At 33.7% G+C, this 19,874-nt stretch overlaps 1 protein-coding gene and 4 non-coding genes across 28 annotated transcripts in view; 1 reads left to right on the top strand and 4 right to left on the bottom strand.

The window, feature by feature from the left end:
- LOC140136902 (voltage-dependent calcium channel type A subunit alpha-1-like) overlaps positions 1 to 19,874 on the top strand; it is a 471,089-nt gene that overhangs the window by 59,673 nt on the left and 391,542 nt on the right. The window lies entirely within an intron of this gene.
- Positions 13,429 to 13,500, bottom strand: Trnad-guc (transfer RNA aspartic acid (anticodon GUC)). Its single transcript has one exon. It is a non-coding gene; the product is annotated as a tRNA-Asp (tRNA).
- Positions 15,277 to 15,348, bottom strand: Trnad-guc (transfer RNA aspartic acid (anticodon GUC)). The gene has a single exon. It is a non-coding gene; the product is annotated as a tRNA-Asp (tRNA).
- On the bottom strand, positions 16,430 to 16,501 carry Trnad-guc (transfer RNA aspartic acid (anticodon GUC)). Its single transcript has one exon. It is a non-coding gene; the product is annotated as a tRNA-Asp (tRNA).
- Trnad-guc (transfer RNA aspartic acid (anticodon GUC)) lies at positions 18,195 to 18,266 on the bottom strand. Its single transcript has one exon. It is a non-coding gene; the product is annotated as a tRNA-Asp (tRNA).

Raw genomic sequence — 19,874 nt, 5'->3', positions numbered from 1 at the left:
TTTCTTTATGTTTTTTTGTTTTGTTTTTGTTTTTGTTTTTTTGTTTTTTACCAACTTTGAGAAATTTGCACCAAAAATGGTTGAAAATGCTCAATTAAAAATCATATAAAGGCCTGATTTTTCCCAAATTTAAACCATTTTTAGTGCAAATTTCTCAAAGTTGGTCGAAATCCACCCCCCTCTAAAAAAAATCAGGTCCCAGATATTTTTATCTAGTTTTTAAAAATGAATAATAAAAAGATACTTTTATATACTTTAGACCAACAATTTAGCAGTTATGAGGCCCAAAATTCCGTAATTCCAGTTTAACTTAAACCACCCTTAAGTTGAGAAATTAGCTACATGTATTTAAATGGGGCTTTAAACTTTGTCAATACTGCTGTTTTCCTCATTTTCTTGCCAAAACACCAAATGACAATTTTAATGACTTAGCGTTCACTTAGGCAATTTATAAGCAACTTTTGCTAAAAAAAATGCATTTTATAATGTTGTCCTCAAAATGTTTGGATCAAAATCATGCTTGTTGACGATTGTCTTTAAATCATGTTTTTCAGATATGTTTGCGATAATTATTGATATGGTTATACATTAAATAATTATTACCCTCAAAACCCTATAGATGTGACCTATGTCCAATTTCAGGTACAAAATTTCAAACACATAATACGAAATAATGTTTTGCTCGAATAAGGATATCAACTATCACTTATACTTAAACTCGATAGCATTTGGCAAAATTGTATCCAAGCTCCTATGTCTGGATTTTGCAATCAATTTAAGGGTGTCCAACCCGGCATCAAAAGATCACATTAGAAAATTGATACTATATCCATGCATTATATATTGAAGTAGTGATCAAGGAAATCAAAAACATGGTAGGATTTTTTTTGTTGCATTACCATACACTGTTCAAACACTGGGTAACAAACTGATTGGGTAAGACATTTTACGCAACCTTGAGTAATTTTAACCAACATTGGGTTATTTTCAGCAGTTTACCTAACATTGAGGGTTGTACATTATGGTACCCACCGGTTGGGTAAAACGGTACTTGGGTAATTGTTTTCCCAACATTGGCTAAATTATCGAAAATACCCAATTCTCGGTAAATTTACCAAATATTGGGTAAAATATTTTACCCAACGGGTTTTTTACCCAGCGTTTTAACAGTGTACGATGAGTACAGTCTGTGTGTCTGATGGTCAACCATTCCGTATACACACTGTAAATTCAAGTGTTTAGAGTTCCTGTAACAATTTTTAAACACTTCCAAACGTTTCGGGACCAGCCCCTGTTTAGAGTTTCTGTAACACTTTTAAAACACTACTTGGCGTTTAATTTTTTATAGAACAGATACACTGGACTAAACTCATGTCTTCCATCACTGTCCATAGACGATGTCAACTGGACTAGCCCATAATGAAATGAGTATACGGCACGCATATAATTGGTTAAGTGATTCAATACGAGTTTGAGTTTTCAGTATTAGGAAAAAACTTGATTTTATAAAACCTATGTTGAAGATGTTTTTTTCACTATGTTACAAGTCCATCTTGAAGCATTAATGATGGCGCTCTCTGCATACAGTATCGTTCAAATCCAAAGAGCCTAGCCATACGTTCTTTCCTTGATTGTATTACATTAATTTCTATATTGCTTATTTTTTGATTGGGAAGTAAGGTCTTGGGTTCAAAGCTCGTACCCATAAAGTCACAGTCATAACAAATATTTTAGCTTAATTTTCATTATATATCTGTTGAACAACGTATAAGAAACTATAGGGTAGGTCTAAACTCTTTCTGTTTCTCTACTTCATCAATACAAGTAGTTACTTCATCAATACCAATATCAGTAGTAGATAGTTACTTCATCAATACCGATATCAGCAGTAGATAGTTTACTTCATCAATACCAATATCAGTAGTAGATCATCAATACCAATATCAGTAGCAAATAGTTACTTCATCAATACCGATATCAGCAGTAGATAGTTTACTTCATCAATACCAATATCAGTAGTATATAGCTACTTCATCAATGCCAATATCAGTATAGTAGATAGCTACTACGTCAATGCCAATATCAGTAGTATAGATATCCCAGCAAACACAAAACGTTTTCGACATCATTCGCAAAAGGTTATAAAAGGTTGTCAGAAAACGTTTAAATGTCGGGTTATATAAAGGATATATTAAGGGTATAAAACGTTTTCATAACATTAAAAAACATTTTATGATAATCTACTGCCCAGCAAACACAAAATGTTTTACAGAAAACGTTTAAATGTTGGGGTATATAAAGGGTATAAAAACGTTTTAATAACATTACAAACACATTTTTGAAAACTTGATACAAAACATTCTAAACAGAATGTTATTTTGGGGTTGAAAAAATGTTTTGCGAAAAATGTTTGCCCAAAATATTTGCAATAACGTTTTAAAAATGTTTCCAAGACCTGTATATAACCCGACATTTAAATGTTATTAAAACGTTTTGAAAATAACATCTAAAGAACATTTCTGTGTTTGCTGGGTGCAAATATTTTAACATTATGTTATTTAAGTGTTGAAAAAATATTAGGCAAAATATGTTTGCAAAAATAGTTTACAATAGCATTTTGAAAACATTTAAAAATATTGTTGTAGTGTGTTTTCATACAAAACGTTTTAAAACGTTTTCATGACCTTTATATAACCCGACATTTTAATGTTATTAAAACGTTTTTACCTAAACCAAAAGCCAAAATATAACTTATTTAAAACGTCTTTAAAACGTTTTTGTGTTTGCTGGGTAGTTACTTCATCAATACCAATATCAGTAGTAGATAGTTACTTCACCAATACCAATATCGGTAGTAGATAGCTACTTCATATCAGCAGTAGATAGCTACTTCATCAATACCAATATCAGTAGTAGATAGATACTTCATCAATACCAATATCAGCAGTAGATATAGCTACTTCATCAATGTCAATATCAGCAGTAAATTGTTATTTCATACCAATAGCTACTTCATCAATACAAATATAAGTAGTAGATAGATATATACTTCATCAATACCGATATCAGCAGTAGAGATATGAGCAATACTAGTATCAACAGAAGTAATAGCTAGTTCATTAAAGCTATAATCCGCGCTAATTTGTCAATATTACTGATATATTTCAAGAAACTGGTCAGAAATTGGTCAGCAAATTGAATATCCCTTTATTTATAATAACTTTCTACTGGTTTAAACCAGCAGTATAGTTGAATGAACTGTTGCATTAATAATAATTCAACTCTAGACGCACCTACGGTAATCAATTCTTCAGATAAACTTAAGTACATGTCATATTCGTCGTAAAATAGTGTAAAATCAAATCAAGTATATAGAATATTATAACCCGCATTTATTTACAAACGTCATATAAACAGATGTTACTGTGTACAGTAAACAGAAGTCAAGTTGATATTATACCACGCCTTGCTCACTTGATTATCAGATTGATTTAAGACACAATCGTTGAAACATTAATCTTCATTTACAGCTCGGATGATCAGATTTAACATAGGAGTTTTCGTTTGGACAAGCGATCATATAGGATTGGATATTAGGCCTACATTAGACTTGTAGGTTTAAACCGTCGTTTTGAATAACATAACAAAGTATTTGTCTTGCTTTAGGAGAGCCTCTATATTGGATCTTTTAGATCACGTTTTCTTGTAACAAGGAGATAAAATTTGAAAAGCAGCTATGTACTCGTCACATCGGCCTAGACGTGTTTCTATTGCTTCGTGTAGTTCCGTCGAATCTGGAATATCGAGCACCTCTTTTGAGATGATGTTCAGAGGAAGAAGAAGAAGAGTTCTCTCATTATCCGATAGCGCTTTACAAAATGGTAAGATGAAAGCAGCTTTGCCGACTTGTAGGAAGTTATATAAATACTCTGCGCTGGCCATAGGCTTCAACATAAAAAGTCCAAGTTTTGAAACATTTTCTCAAAAATCAAGGGCTATCTTAAAAGCCACTGAACCAATATCAGGCTTGTTTATTTGTTTTTTAACTTTGAAATTGTTAATGATTAGGGAACGTACAGTGTGGATAGTGAATATAAATAAATATAAATAAATTTCGGAATTTATATAGCGCTTTTTCCAGAGGATTCAAAGCGCTGTAATTTCGCTGCGTGGTGAATCATCACAATCAGATCGCATCAACTAGGCTAGTTGCAGCCGAACCCGGCGCAAACGTATCCGCACTTAGATTGTAACATCCACCCATTTTCTGCAGCTCCCTAAATTCCATTGGGTGAAGGAAGTTTTTGATAACGAAACAACTAATCACCGATTTTGAAAGCAGGAGGAAACCGGAGATCCCGGAGAAAACCTGCGAGAGCGAGCATGGATCGGGATAAACCAAATGCACATGAGTCCTTGGGCCGCGCCGGGGCTTGAACCCGGGACCTCAGTGGTGCAAAGCGAGGGAATTACCGCTGCGCTAACTCGCCCTCACAAGGGGGTAGTGAATGGGACAATGTTTTCAGTGGGGTCCGTTGTTAAACATATCATTTTCATCAGAAGCGCTGTTTTGTGCTTCTATTTTTGGTTCATTTCTCTTCACCATCTCCTTTATATATTCCTTTTCTTTATACTTATGTATATATCCCTTCCCTTTCTTTATTCTACTGACAATCATATTCTTCTGAGAATGGACCCTTATTGTATTCTGACGTAGGCATTGTGTGAACAGGTTATGTTAACATATTTAGACTTTGTTGGTAGACACAGCTTAATATGAACGGATTCAACGTTAAATATTATGACATGTAATTATTGTGTTTGTGTTTGGTACACTCTCAAAAATAAAGGTTCTAAAAGACCTTTAAGAACCTTTTTTTGTCTTACTATATGGAAACCACAAGAAAAAGTTCTTTAAAGTGAAAGAAATCTTCAAGGTTCTTAAAAAGTATATTGTTTTGATCCGTTACAGAACCATTTTGGCCATTATCTGATTATGGAACCTGTTGGTTTGTTACTTAATCGATGAAGTTACACTGTTAAAAATATTTCCGTAAATATACGGAATTTTCTGGCAGCAAAATTTCCAGAATATTTTTTTTTTTTTGTTTCCGTTAAACAACATTTTATTTCCATAATTGTAAGATATTTTCTGTAATGTAACAGACACTTTACATATATTTTACGAAAATTCGTTATGAATTACAGAAAATGGTATGTATTCTTACGGAAAAAAATAAATACAGTGGAAAACGGAACTTCTGGAAATTTTGCTGCCAGAAAAATGTCAAAATTTCCGTAAAATAACGGAAATATTTCCGCCAACAAAAGTTATTGAAGCACATTCACTGTATTTAACAAAATGTTTAACACTGTAAGTATGAAATGTATGTTGGAAAATAAGAATACTTTAATCATAATCTGAGGTCAGATGATATTTCTTTCATTGAAATGATTTTACACTAAACACAGTTTCCGTAAATTTACAGATTTCTGTTAGTTCACGGAAACTGTTTTTTAACAGTGTACCATAGAGAGGACACATTTTAGAACCCTATTTCTGAGAGTGTACGTTACACTCGTGAAAATAATGATTCATTTGTATTGAAACAGTGAAAATCGTATGATAAATATCAAATGCGCACACTGTTGCATAGTACTGTGACGACCTAAATATAAATGGGCTATTCGAGTTGAAATCCATACACCCCTATGGAAGACATGACCTTAATCTTCCACACAGGGAGTGTGAATTACAAATGGGGTTACCTGAATGGGTCATTCCATTTGAAATCTACCTCCCCCCCCCTGTGTGGGCGATTAATGTCATGTCTTTCATAGAGGGAGGTATGGATTTCGACGGAATAGCCTTAACCTGTCTACAGATCTGTCAGATTAGCAACATGTTCTGAATTTAAACTCTAGATGTTAGTATCGTCTGTATGGGCGGGAAAAACCTCATGTACTTTTGGCCCTTGAACATGTATAAAGCCTTGTAGGTGTAGACTTTATATTGAAGAGGTTACTTCATCCATGTTCAAGGGCCAAAAGTACATGCAGGAAACACCACATATTTACTTTTGGCCCTTGAAAATGGATGAAGTCTTGTAGGTGTAGACTTTATAGTGAATGATTTGCTTCATCCATGTTCAAATCAAGGGCAAAAAGTACATAATGAGGTTTTTCCCGCCCAGTGACTTTATATGGGTCGCAAATCAGATCTTTACAGATAGGGCTGTTGATCATATTGATGTTTCACCTCCAACCTATATTTTACCTAATATTGTCGAATTCGATCAAATTATGGTATAGTCTAACATGGGTAAAATGTTAGGTTTCAAAACTGATTATTTTGAAATATTTTTGCCCGAGTAACGAACCCATGTTTTAGCCAAACTTGGTACCGGTATATTTAGGCTTATAAATTGTAAAAACTAAAATAAACGGTACAATTATGTAATTCGCCACAAATTCGAAAGTATTAGTTCAGTGTTCTTAATGAAACACGATCTATTGAACATTTGTGCACTTGAAGAACTATTTTGTTGATGGGGTAGTCCTACATCACTGGTGGGTATGCTCTCGCGGAATAGTAATGGGGGGGGGGTCTTTGTGAGCTCCAAGCTGTCAAAAATCAAGGACCTTGCTTGGCTCTCTAGTTAAAATCCCCCCTATCTAGCGTTTTGGACAAATTCAGGAGTCTTTTTGGAGCTGCGCTGTTCAAACACAGGGGTCTTTCCGAGGGAATATAATACCCGTATGGGCATTGTGTTAAGTGCCCTCTCCCCTGGCTTTATCCACGTGAACCTGTTCGCATACTTTTATACTGCTTAAACGAGTGAGTTTAAAAATAGGGCACAACGAACCTGAGATCAACTGTGAATATCATAAATAATTATTGTGCGTCTGCGTCATGTATTCCTGGCGTACGTTGACTGAACTGATCAAGGACTGATTTCGTTTACATTCTTTTTCGTTGTACAGGTTTAAAATGTTTCTAAATGATTGTGATCTTTTTTTGTGTTCATGAATGCTAAAATTACCATGAATGCACATAGACCTATAGATTCCAGACAGATAAAAAAAAATAACAGCTTACCCCAACCGTGTGCAGGCCTATTCTCTACCGTGCTGTTTTTATACCATTGGCGTTCAATGACGTAGCCAGGGGCAAGCTATAGGCAGCTCCCCTGTGAAGTCTTTCCCCTTCCTCCCTCTCCACCGTGGGATACTGGCCGCTCTGATGCAAAATATGGCTTTTCTGTACTTTTTAGCCCGTTTTTGACCATTTTCGTTAAAATTATTCCCCTTGGATGGAACGTGCCTTACCCCCCCCATTTGAAAAGATAGTCCTGGCTAAGCCACTGTTAACGTTTAGGTTCAGGGAAATTGACCTGTTTTGTTACGTTCTTAAGGGATCTAAAATGAGCGTTTATTGCGTTTCGATAGTATTTTTTGTGGCACATGAGAGCACCTCAGACCTATCGAATTGTATTCTTAATACGAAGCATGTCTTTCTGATATCAAATAATTTTCATTTTTTGAAAATCACAATATAATACAAATTTTATGACAAATTATAAAAATTTGATATTTTTCGAATTTTTGATATATAACAGTCCTCGAAGTAAATTATATAAATCTAATGATATATTCTTAAAGTGTAGGCCCTATGTAGCAGGGAGGAAAAGCCGACGGTCAATTGAACATTTTGACCTTTCATATTGAAGATATGGATTTTTTTCCCAAAAAGACCTAATTTTTTTTGGTGTTTTGGGAAAAAAATCCATAGGCCCTATCTTCAATACGAAAGGTCAAAATTTTCAATTGATCGTCGGCTTTTCAACCCACCTACATACACTTTAAGTATAAATCATCAGATTTATAAAGTTTACTTCAAGTACTGTTAAATATCAAAAATATCAATTTTTAATGATTTGCCATAAAATGTGTATTAAATTGCGAATTTCAAAAATTCAAAATTATTTGATATCAGAATGACATTCTTCGTATTCAGAATGCAATTCGATATGTCTGATGTGCTCTAATGTCCCAAAATAAATACTGTCCAAACGTTCATACCCCAGCCCTTAAACACTTCATATCCGGCACCCATTTGCTAGTTGATCACCATTTCAAAACTAGTATAGCGCCCTCCTTTATGCCGTCTTCAGTAGATAGCAATAAATAAATAATTACATTTTAAGCTATTTTAAGAGGTTTTAAGCTGAAAAAAGATCATTATGTCTTGATATTTACATCAATATTTGAAGTATTATAATTATCAAGATATTACAAGCTTCGAAATGTTATTTTTGTCAAAGGATTTTAGTGAAAAAAAAAGGTTTTATGCCATCAATATCAGCAACACATCTTAAAATCTTATTGATTAAAAAACAGACGCCTTGAATTTAACCAGTATCTTTAATTGGTGAGGTTAATGAAGGAATTTGCTCTTTAATTAATATGTCAATATTCTTCAACAGTCATTATTGTCTTTCTGTGAGGAACAAATAACGCCCTACATCGTGAGCCGCTACGAAGATGCATTCTTGTGGGTTTTTTTTAAAGTCTTTTCGTTATGTTTAAAATCAACCCCACCCACATACTGGTATCATGTAACACTAATGCATGCTTCGTGAAAGCTCTCTGATTCTCAAAGGCATGATTTACTCGGAAACCCGGACCTTAATTTGATACTTTGACGTAACATGAAATCCCACTGATGTAAACAATCATATTTCATTACATGATGTCTCGAAAAAAAAGCTCCCGAATTGCATGAGAGCTACCCTGCAATCCAACCACACTTTGTCAGTTTGTCTTTTATAACCAATCGATAGTGTTTAAACACCTACTGTGTTACACCAGATGCTAATTAAATAATTTATTAAATAGTTAAACTTTAATACCAAATATCGCGATAAGTAAATACCGAGAGAACGTGATTTTTCATCTCTCTTTCTCTCTATACACATACACGCAAACAAAATAAATCGGAAGCTTGAAAGGGAACAGTTGGTTGGTCTTTAATTAAGTCGTTGGTTGATCATCAGTACATGACGTTTAATCAAGGCAAAAGAGGTTCGGAATACTAAATTGATAAAACAGAACGGAATTATCAATCAGTCACTCTATGACCGCATGACGCAATTTGTTCATCTCACACTATCGATAACAAAATAATAATAGCCTACAACACGTGAATACATTTGGTGCTCAATTGGACATATTTATCGTGGTTCTGGGAAAATTTTTGATTGTGTATAACGTGGATGTAAAATGTGAAGCTATGCGGATACATTGGTTGACGAAACTGATTCTTTGGGCTGTTGTTCCTTGTGAGTAATCTATGGTTCTTCATCAACCACGTGAGATTTTATAAGATGTTTATTCCAAAAGCGATATTGAAGGCCCGACGCGTAGGCCGATCCCGAGGCCAACGATGTAAGACAAATGCGTGTTTTTGTTGTGTGTTGGTGGTGTAAACATGAGATGGTGTGGCCATAGTCTAGGTGGTAGTGGTATATGATGTGGTTGTGATGGTGGTGGTGGTGGTGTTTATGGTGGTTGTGTGGTTGTAGTATCGTACCCTCATTTTTATGTCTTGGTTCAATTTTTTAGAATATTTCAAATAATTCTTACTTGCTGTCTACCGTAGATAGCCGATGTCACCTACCGTAGATAGATAACATATCATAACATAACAAGTATTTATATGCGCCTTTGCCTATGGATTCAAGGCGCAAGAGAAAAGAAAACCAAAAAAATGTATACAAAAATACATGAAGCAAAAATTATGGAAATAAGTGAGTTTTGATCAATGACTTAAATGAGTCATCTACTTGTTGTCTACCGTAGATAGGTGATATCACATACCTGCTATCTACCGTAGATAGGTGATATCACATACCTGCTATCTACTGTAGATAGCTGATATCACATACCTGCTATCTACTGTAGATAGCTGATATCACATACCTGCTATCTACTGTAGATAGCTGATATCACATACCTGCTATCTACTGTAGATAGCTGATATCACATACCTGCTATCTACTGTAGATAGCTGATATCACATACCTGCTATCTACTATAATAGATAGCTGATATCACATACCTGCTATCTACTGTAGAAAGCTGATGTCAAATACCTGCTATCTACTGTAGATAGCTGATATCACATGCCTGCTATCGACTGTAGATAGCTGATATCACATACCTGCTATCTACTGTAGATAGCTGATATCACATACCTGCTATCTACTATAGATAGCTGATATCACATTACCTGCTATCTACTGTAGAAAGCTGATGTCAAATACCTGCTATCTACTGTAGATAGCTGATATCACATACCTGCTATCGACTGTAGATAGCTGATGTCAAATACCTGCTATCTACTGTAGATAGCTAATGTCACATACCTGCTATCTACTGTAGATAGCTGATGTCATCACATACCTGCTATCTATACTGTAGATAGCTAATATCACATACCTGCTATCTACTGTAGATAGCTGATATCACATACCTGCTATCTACTGTAGATAGCTGATATCACATACCTGCTATCTACTGTAGATAGCTGATGTCAAATATTTGCTGTCTACCGTAGATAGCAGGTATGTGATATCAGCTATCTACAGTAGATAGCAGGTATGTGATATCAGCTATCTACAAGAAAAGATCGCTTGCTGCTCTCAACCGTATAAAGGTGATACCATATACCTGCTATCAGCTGTAGATGCATACTACTTCATCATCGCCATCTTCCCTTTTATTTAGGACCAATTATGTTCGACGTGTTACGTCTCTTCACCTTGTTTTAATCACCCGACACCTGTTACAGACATGATTAATGTAAAAATAATTAGCTCTAATTTACTCTGATTACACTATTTGAATTAAATTAATCAAACATGGTTATGAAAACCGGCGATGTTAATATTGGCAAACAGCAAGCATTGTATATCAGTATATTGCGGCTGGCTATTAAATTGCACACTTTATAAAGCCATGATGTATAAAGCCAAAGATCGTATCTTTTAAAATGAATTTGTTTAATTTTTTTAACCTAATTTGTTAGCATATTTTTAAAACATGTCTACACGTGTCCCACTGACATAATTATTGGATTCAGTCAATTTCCTAGTGCTTGTAAGAAATTATAGCAATTTTCATTTTGAATTTATGTCTTCATAAGACATTAAATCCCCCATGCGGCCAAGGTACTAAGTGTTTTTTTTTGGTTTTTTATTGTTTTTTCTTTTCATTTTACTCTTTACGAAGAAAGCATTCCTTACAGTTACTATTAATATGCCATAATATTTGGAAAATAATAACAAAATTTAAATTTGACTGAAATCGTATATTATGGCTTTTAAAACATCAATGCTTTCATTAACTTTAAAAACATAATCATATTATTAGTAAATAGTAATAGTCAACAACTACAACTATACAGTAATTGCCTAACATATTGTGTGTTCGCAGTTCTGTCTACTCCCTATTCCAGAAAATAACTTCTTCTTTTTTTTGTTTTAAAAAAAATATTGTCCCTTTTTGCCAAATGAAACATAGCTAAAGCCTAATCCTTTAGTTAGTCATAACTGGCAATAAAAGTAAAATTTGAAGATTTGGTCAATTTTTGGAATTAAGGGCCAAAAACATGCGTTTTTAGGGTGTATTTCGTATACTGTGACAATCAAGCCCAAAGACCTGTACTAATAAGACTAATTTCAGTTCATGCATTCTAATTTTTGGAAAAGACTTCATTTTTATACCAATCATTTAGTTATATAGTAACACATAAAAAAAGTGGGAATTAGAGCAAAATTTCTAGAAAATAGTAAAAAAGTGAACTTTTTTTTATCGCCAAATAGTACTAAATTTATGATTAGGATTGAGCTATGTTTCATTTTGCAGAGCTTGATAATATTTTTTTAATCCCAAAAAATTAGTGCTGTATATTTTTCTGGAATGAGGAGTAGGCCTAGTACGTCTCTTCCTATAACAGACTCGTCCATAAAATTGACAGGTCCATATTAAATAAATAAATAAATAAATAAATGTTGGTATTTATACAGCGCCTTTCACATGTGAACATGTAAACATGTGAACATGTGAACATTTTTTTGAACATGTGACCATTTTTTTGGGATATTCAGATCAAGAACAAATTCGAAACACCCCAATTCTAAACTACTGAGCAATAAGCATATTTTCCCAAACCAGCCTATTAGATAGCTTTTTAGACGCAATTTACCCCCTATTTTCTACCGATATATTGCCACATTTTACGTAAAACCCAACCGTAGAGAACCACGGGGATGAATCAATTTTTTTTCTTTATTGTGTTGTATGAATTCGATTTACCATTTTCATTTGTTACATAACGTGTTGTGTCACTTTATTTTCAATTACATTTTGTGTACATAAAAAGCACATTTTTCATTTACCAATTTAACCATATTGATCATAATTTGGTGGAAGAAATTATTATTTGCTTGCATGCATGGTGTGAAATTTGAATTTGATGCTAGCTCAAGATGTTAATATAAAAGCAAATATTTCTGTGAAATTATGTCAGCTGACCTTGCTTTCTGCTTTTGGTGATGAATACTTTGTTTTAGACATTTTATTAAATTAGCCTCTTTACTTTGAAAAATGCCCGGCTTAAGGGATCTGGAATGAGCGTTTTGAGCGATTCGGCAGTATTTTTTGTGGGACATGAGAGCACATCAGACATATCGAATTGCATTCTGAATACGAAAAAATCTGATAATAAATAATTTTCATTTTTTGAAATTCACGATATAATACAAATTTTATGACAAATTATTGAAATTTGATATTTTTCACATTTTTGATATATAACAGTCCTCGAAGTAAAATCTAATGATATATTCTTAAAGTGTATGTAGCTGGGAGGAAAAGCCGACGATCAATTGAAAATTTTGACCTTTCACATTGAAGATATGGATTTTTTTCCCAAAAGACCAAATTTTTGTGGGTGTTTTGTGAAAAAAATATCCATATCTTCAATACGAAAGGTCACAATTTTCAGTTGATCGTCGGCTTTTCATCCCACCTACATACATTTTAAGTATAACCCATCAGATTTAATAAAGTTTACTTCGAGTACTGTTAAATATCAAAAATATCAATTTTTATCATTTGCCATAAAATGTGTAGGCTCCTATTACATTACGAATTTCAAAAAATCAAAATTATTTGATATCAGAAGGACATTCTTCGTATTCAGAATGCAATTCGATATGTCTGATGTGCTCTAATTTTCCAAAATAAATACTGTCCAAACGTTCATACCCCACGGTCCCACCCCTTAAAATAATTATAAAAAAGTTAATATTTTACAGCTTTGTTTGGACAACTAGTTATATCATGAATAAGAAAAAAAATCGCCTCCCCGACGGGGAATTGAACCCCGGTCTCCCGCGTGACAGGCGGGGATACTCACCACTATACTATCGAGGATTTGCGTGCTTGCACAGTCCTATGTAACAAGTCATAATTATAACGAGCAGTGTGATAGACCAAGCAATCTTTATAACTGCATTGATGTATAATCTTTCTGAATGTAAATATTGATAGTGATAACAGGGCTGATACTGGAAATTTAAGACCAACAATTCATTTCTGGATTCATTATTTTGTTGTCGTTGCTGTTTTTTGTTTTTTTGTTTTTGCATTTTTTTGTTGTTGTATTTTTTGTATTTTTTTTTTTTTTGTTGACGTTGCTGTTATTTTGTTTTTGTTCATAAAGAACCACAAAGTCTCTAACCTGAGATTAAAATGTTAATAATATTATAACTTATAAGCCTCTCAAATATTTTACAGCCTGATACCACTTTAAAATTAGTTATACGGTTATTGAACTTAAATATACTGTTTAAGGCGAGTGGGTGGCACGAGAAATGTTTGACCAGTTTTATTTATATTAACTAAAAAACTACAGTACACTTCTTAATGTTTGGTTTGGCATCAAATATATTGCTTGGACTATATTATTGTACTTAATATCTATACATTGATCAGGCATGAGAATTTTTATTTTAAAACTGAATTCATGTGTTTTTTGTCAAAACTTCCGCAACTTCATTTAATTTTAGCCTGTTTTGGGTACTTTTTGCCCAATTTCACGCGCGTTTTCAACTTTTTTAAAGTGCAGTCTTATGCCTAATTGATCTGAGAGGAAATGAGCCAAGAAAGTAAATAATGTAATTATATCTACATAGGTCTTGCGGTTCTTGATTAATTTGTCAAAGATATAGAGCAAAACGAAATTTTGGTCGCCCCCCCCCCCCTCCGATTCTCCCCTCCCGAGAAAAATCATGCAGATGTGGCGCAAATGACACACCCTATCATGCATATCAAGCCTTGTGGTCTCCTTTATATAACCCATACCATTCCTCTTGTGTGTCAGCTTTATTTGTCTCAATATATGAGTGCAAACACCGCTAGGCCATGCTCTTCTCCAACCCTCCTTAAGAATTATAATATTATAAGCTGGCGCATTAAATAGTTTGAATAATCGGTTATTCAGGTGTATCATTAGGATAAATATTTTATTTAAAAATTGGGATTTAGAGTGTATGCCAACTTGCAGGCCTCTGCACACTTTACAGAGTTTCGGAATTTTAGGAATTCAAGGACCATGTAATTTTGAATAAAGGAAGAGACCGTAATAATTTTCAGGAAAAAATAATTAATTACATTTTTATAAATCAAGAAATGTGCAATTTTGCTTATTCATATCTTGAATAGGCCTAAACTTTGGATCTGATAATTAAATATCACATAATTATTTACACTTTGATCCACTTTGAAAGTATATGCTTAGAATTAGACTGCTGTAGGCCCTCATGTTTTATCCAAAATCTTTGAAACAATCTTGAAAATTATTGCACACGAAGGTAAATTAGGTCAAATAGAATCAAATCCAAGGCATTTCTTCAATTTCTATCTTGGAAATGGTACTGAATTACTTCCGGTGAAGGGGTCATCGAGGTCATTTATGCACCTGTATATGTTTTACTTAATTAGGTGTTAAATAATTCATTTCCCTTGTCGTGGTCTCCGAATTTGCAATACATAGCAAAACATATTTCCATGGCCCTGCAAATCATTGGGCAAAAAAAAAAAAAAAAAAGAAAGAAAGAAAGAAAGAAAAAAATCCGCTACAAAAAAGGCGTGATGGAGACAGCATAATGAGTTTCACAGTTAATTTTGTGGATGAAAAAAAAAATAAGCCTCCCTGACGGGGAATTGAACCCCGGTCTCCCGCGTGACAGGCGGGGATACTCACCACTATACTATCAAGGATTGACTTGGTAAACGCAGAACTTAGCAACTACTTATATTGGTCGTGATTACTCACCCATAACGGGCATAAATGACTAATCGTTCAAACTATCTGCATGAATAAACATGATGCAATAATGGGAAAGTCGAGCTCAAAGACTTATGGAAAGAGTATAGTAGACATGTTAATGCACTTGCTGTTAATTCAAAAATTCAAAATATAGGCCTAGAGTAATTGATAAATGGATTCTAGACCTATATGTTAGTTTTAAAGAGTGGAAAAAGTAAGTTTGGTAGACATGTCAATGTATTTGCTTTTTATTCAAAATATAAAACAAATTATAGTATTGATAATGTTGGATTCTTAGACCTTGTGTCAATATGTTAAGTTTTATATTTGTAATGTACCAATTTAAAAAATAGGTTTTTGGCCTTGCCAGCCATTTTCCCCTCAAATATTAACCAAAATTGAAATGACCTAAAATATAACTTTGATTCCCAATTAGGTCTAAATACATACTCATTATCCATACTTGCGTAAAATAGTACTTTCTTAAATTTCTTTTTGTGAATGATGCTGAATTATTTTGGAAGAGGGTTTATTGAAGGCATGTGACGTGAAATTTTTAGTTTTCTTACATTTTTTTTACGGTCTGTAAACAATTAAGGTTTGCAACTATTTTAAACTGTTGCGATTTATTTAGTTCACAACATCTTGCGAACGGTAGTGAGCTTTGGCAAAAATTACATTGATCATTTCATAGCGAGTGTGTATAAAAGAATTCAAATATCACATATATACCTTTATAGGTCCTGTGGTTCTTGAGTTATGTTGCAAAGAGGGCTGAAACAACAACAACAACTCATTAACAACATTAAATCAAGCAAGTTTTCAAAGTAGGCCTGTATGATTTGTAAAATGAACTTTTGCCAAACATCAAAGTGTAATTTTTCAATAATATATTGATTTAGACACCAACAATACCTCGTCTACTCTTAAGTGGGGAAAAACGAGAAGTAATCTGCAAGAAAGTGAGCCTTTTGACATGAACGAACTTGGCAGTGACTTTACTCAATGGGATGATGAAGAAAAAATATTAGCCTCCCCGACGGGGAATTGAACCCCGGTCTCCCGCGTGACAGGCGGGGATACTCACCACTATACTATCGAGGATTGGCATGCTGGTGCAACTCTTCGCAACAGCTTATATTGGTCCATAGATAGTGAAGGATCTCTTCACTATCTTTGTATGATTGGTCATAATTACTAATCCATAACAGGCATGAATGACTAATCGTTCAAATTATCTACATGAATAAACATGATGAAATAATGGAAAAGTCGAGCTCAAAGACTTATGGAAAGACATGTAAATGCATTTGCTTTTAATTCAAAAATTCAAAATATAAAACAAACTAGAGTAATTGAGAATGTTGGATTCTTAGACCTTGTGTCAAATATGTTAGTTTTATAAATGTATACCATTTTTTTAAATAGATTTTTGGCCTTGGCGGTCATTTTCCCCTCAAACATTGTCCAAATTGACCTAAAATATAACTTTGATTCCCAATTTAATAGGTCTAAATACATAATCATTACGGTATCCAATACTTGCGTAAAATAGTACGGTACTTTCTTGAATTTCTTTTTGTGAATGATGCTGAATTATTTTGGAAGAGGGTTTATTGAGGGCACGTGACGTGAACTTTTTAGTTTTCTTACATTTTTTTTCGGTCTGTAAATTAACAATTAAGGTTTGCAACTATTTTAAACTGTTGCGATCTATAGTTCACAACATCTTGCGAACGGTAGTGAGCTTTGGCAAAAATTGCACTGATCATTTCATAGCGAGTGTGTATAAAAGAATTCAAATATCACAGATATACCTTTATAGGTCCTGTGGTTCTTGAGTTATGTTGCAAAGAGGGCTGAAACAACAACGTTCATAACAGGCATGAATCGTTCAAATTATCTACATGAATAAACATGATTAAATAATGGAAAAGTCGAGCTCAAAGACTTATGGAAAGACATGTAAATGCATTTGCTTTTAATTCAAAAATTCAAAATATAAAACAAACTAGAGTAATTGAGAATGTTGGATTCAAATATGTTAGTTTTATAAATGTATACCATTTTTTTAAATAGATTTTTGGCCTTGGCGGTCATTTTCCCCTCAAACATTGTCCAAATTGACCTAAAATATAACTTTGATTCCCAATTTAATAGGTCTAAATACATAATCATTACGGTATCCAATACTTGCGTAAAATAGTACGGTACTTTCTTGAATTTCTTTTTGTGAATGATGCTGAATTATTTTGGAAGAGGGTTTATTGAGGGCACGTGACGTGAACTTTTTCGTTTTCTTACATTTTTTTCGGTCTGTAAACAATTAAGGTTTGCAACTATTTTAAACTGTTGCGATCTATAGTTCACAACATCTTGCGAACGGTAGTGAGCTTTGGCAAAAATTGCACTGATCATTTCATAGCGAGTGTGTAGAAGAATTTTTATATCACATATATACTTTTATAGGTCCTGTGGTTCTTGAGTTATGTTGCAAAGAGGGCTGAAACAATAAATTATCAACAATAAATCAATTAAGCTAGTTTTCAAAGTAGGCCTATATGATTTGTAGAATGAACTTTTGCAAAACATATGTTATTTTTCAATATTAAATATATTGATTTAGCCAATGAAAATCGATTTCTTGGCTGCTTCGACCAACAATACGTCGTGTACCCTTAAGTGGGGCGGGGGGGGGGGTGAAAAATAATCTGCTAGAATTTAGGTGAGCCTTAATTAAATTGGAGAACGAACTTGACAGAGACTTTACTTGGGATGATGAAGAAAAAATATCAGCCTCCCCGACGGGGAATTGAACCCCGGTCTCCCGCGTGACAGGCGGGGATACTCACCACTATACTATCGAGGATTTGCGTGGATGTACTCCGTATCTGTTCTTGGTTAATCTTTTTATGATTTAAATACTTTTAAGCAATTAAAATGGCTTACAATTAAAATTATTCATTAAAGGGGTTGAAATAATATTCTGAACGTTCTGCTGGATTTCGAAAATTACGGGAATTAAGTCAATGAAATACACACACTGATTTTCAAGAAACCTGTATTGTATGTATAAAAATAACAGGAAAATTACGCTTCCTTATGACAAAGCTAATTGTTTAATAAATGTAGCTTTAAAAATGATCAGATACCGTGTGTGTGACGTGTGATAAAGTATTAATTGAATTATCATGATTATAAAAGATATATTTGTTTAGTGTTTATCATATAGGGTATAGGCAATAGAAAATTCTTTTCCGATAATGTTGCATTTTTATACTGTATCAGTTAGTTCAATTAGTTACCATGGTAATGTCTACTTACCGGGGACGCTACGGTACTTCCTCGTCAGTCGCTGATGATGTTAGCTCTGATATTTTGTGTATCTTTGTTTGATTGAAACTTTCCCGTGAGCCTTTGGTCGCATAGGGCTATTTCATTTAAAATCCACACTACCCCTGTGGAAGATTTTTGAAATATCTTCCACAGGGGGAGTATGAATTTCAAATGGAATGAACACTTTAGGCAGCTCCCCTTGAATTTCATACACCCTCTGAGAAAGATTCAACCTGAATCTTCCACAGAGGGAGGGTGAGTTTCAAATGGAGCTGCCTAATGTGTTCATTCCATTTGAAATTCATACTCCTCATGTACAAGATATTTCTCAAATCTTCCACAGAAGTAGTGTGGATTTTAAATGGAATAACCCATTTGGCCACCTTTGTTTATTTGTATTTTGTTATTATTGCTTTGTCTCAGTGAGAAGAGAAGTTCTAAAGAAATAAGATAACAACAACTTAAAACCTTACCTGAAACTGTTCACATACGAAGTTCAACCTGTAAAATTGGTTGGTCAGCTATTCACCCCTCTTTATAGAAAATATATCACAAGGAATAACAACAACAATGTGAGGAATTTACAGGGGCTCCCTTTTGAGATAAAAAAAAAAATCTTCACTCAATAGCTTAACTAAACAACTGACACTGCACATCATGATTATGACCGACCATTATTCCATTGATCAAGCATGAAGTTTACGCTTCATAAGGAAACCATATTTTCTGTATGTTTTTGTATGGTTTTTTTTATTCAAAGGAAAATCTTAAGAAACTGCACATCGTTTTTTCTTATTTCAAAGGAATAGACATGTGACGTCAGCAGTGTGGTATATTATTCAAAGCCACAAAAATGACTGATATGAATGCGCACTTGTACATTATACTACTATCAACAAACAGACATATGCTGTAAGCTTGGTCATTTTAATATAAAAAAAAAGTGAATTTTTGCCATTTTAAATCTGAAATTTGAATAATGTGGATTTGAAAGTATGTTATACGATCGATGAATTCTTTTGGAGAAGGTGCAGTTGCAAACTCCGAGTGATAAATAGATAGTTATGCCAGGTAAGATGTTTACATAATTTTTGAAAAACTGTTTTTGGGGGATTTTTATGTTTTAAGGGTATACATGCGG

Source organism: Amphiura filiformis, chromosome 17 (assembly GCF_039555335.1).
Source record: "Amphiura filiformis chromosome 17, Afil_fr2py, whole genome shotgun sequence".
NCBI lineage: Eukaryota > Metazoa > Echinodermata > Ophiuroidea > Amphilepidida > Amphiuridae > Amphiura > Amphiura filiformis.
Note: the sequence above shows the minus strand (reverse complement) of the source record. Positions and strands in the feature narration are given on the sequence as shown.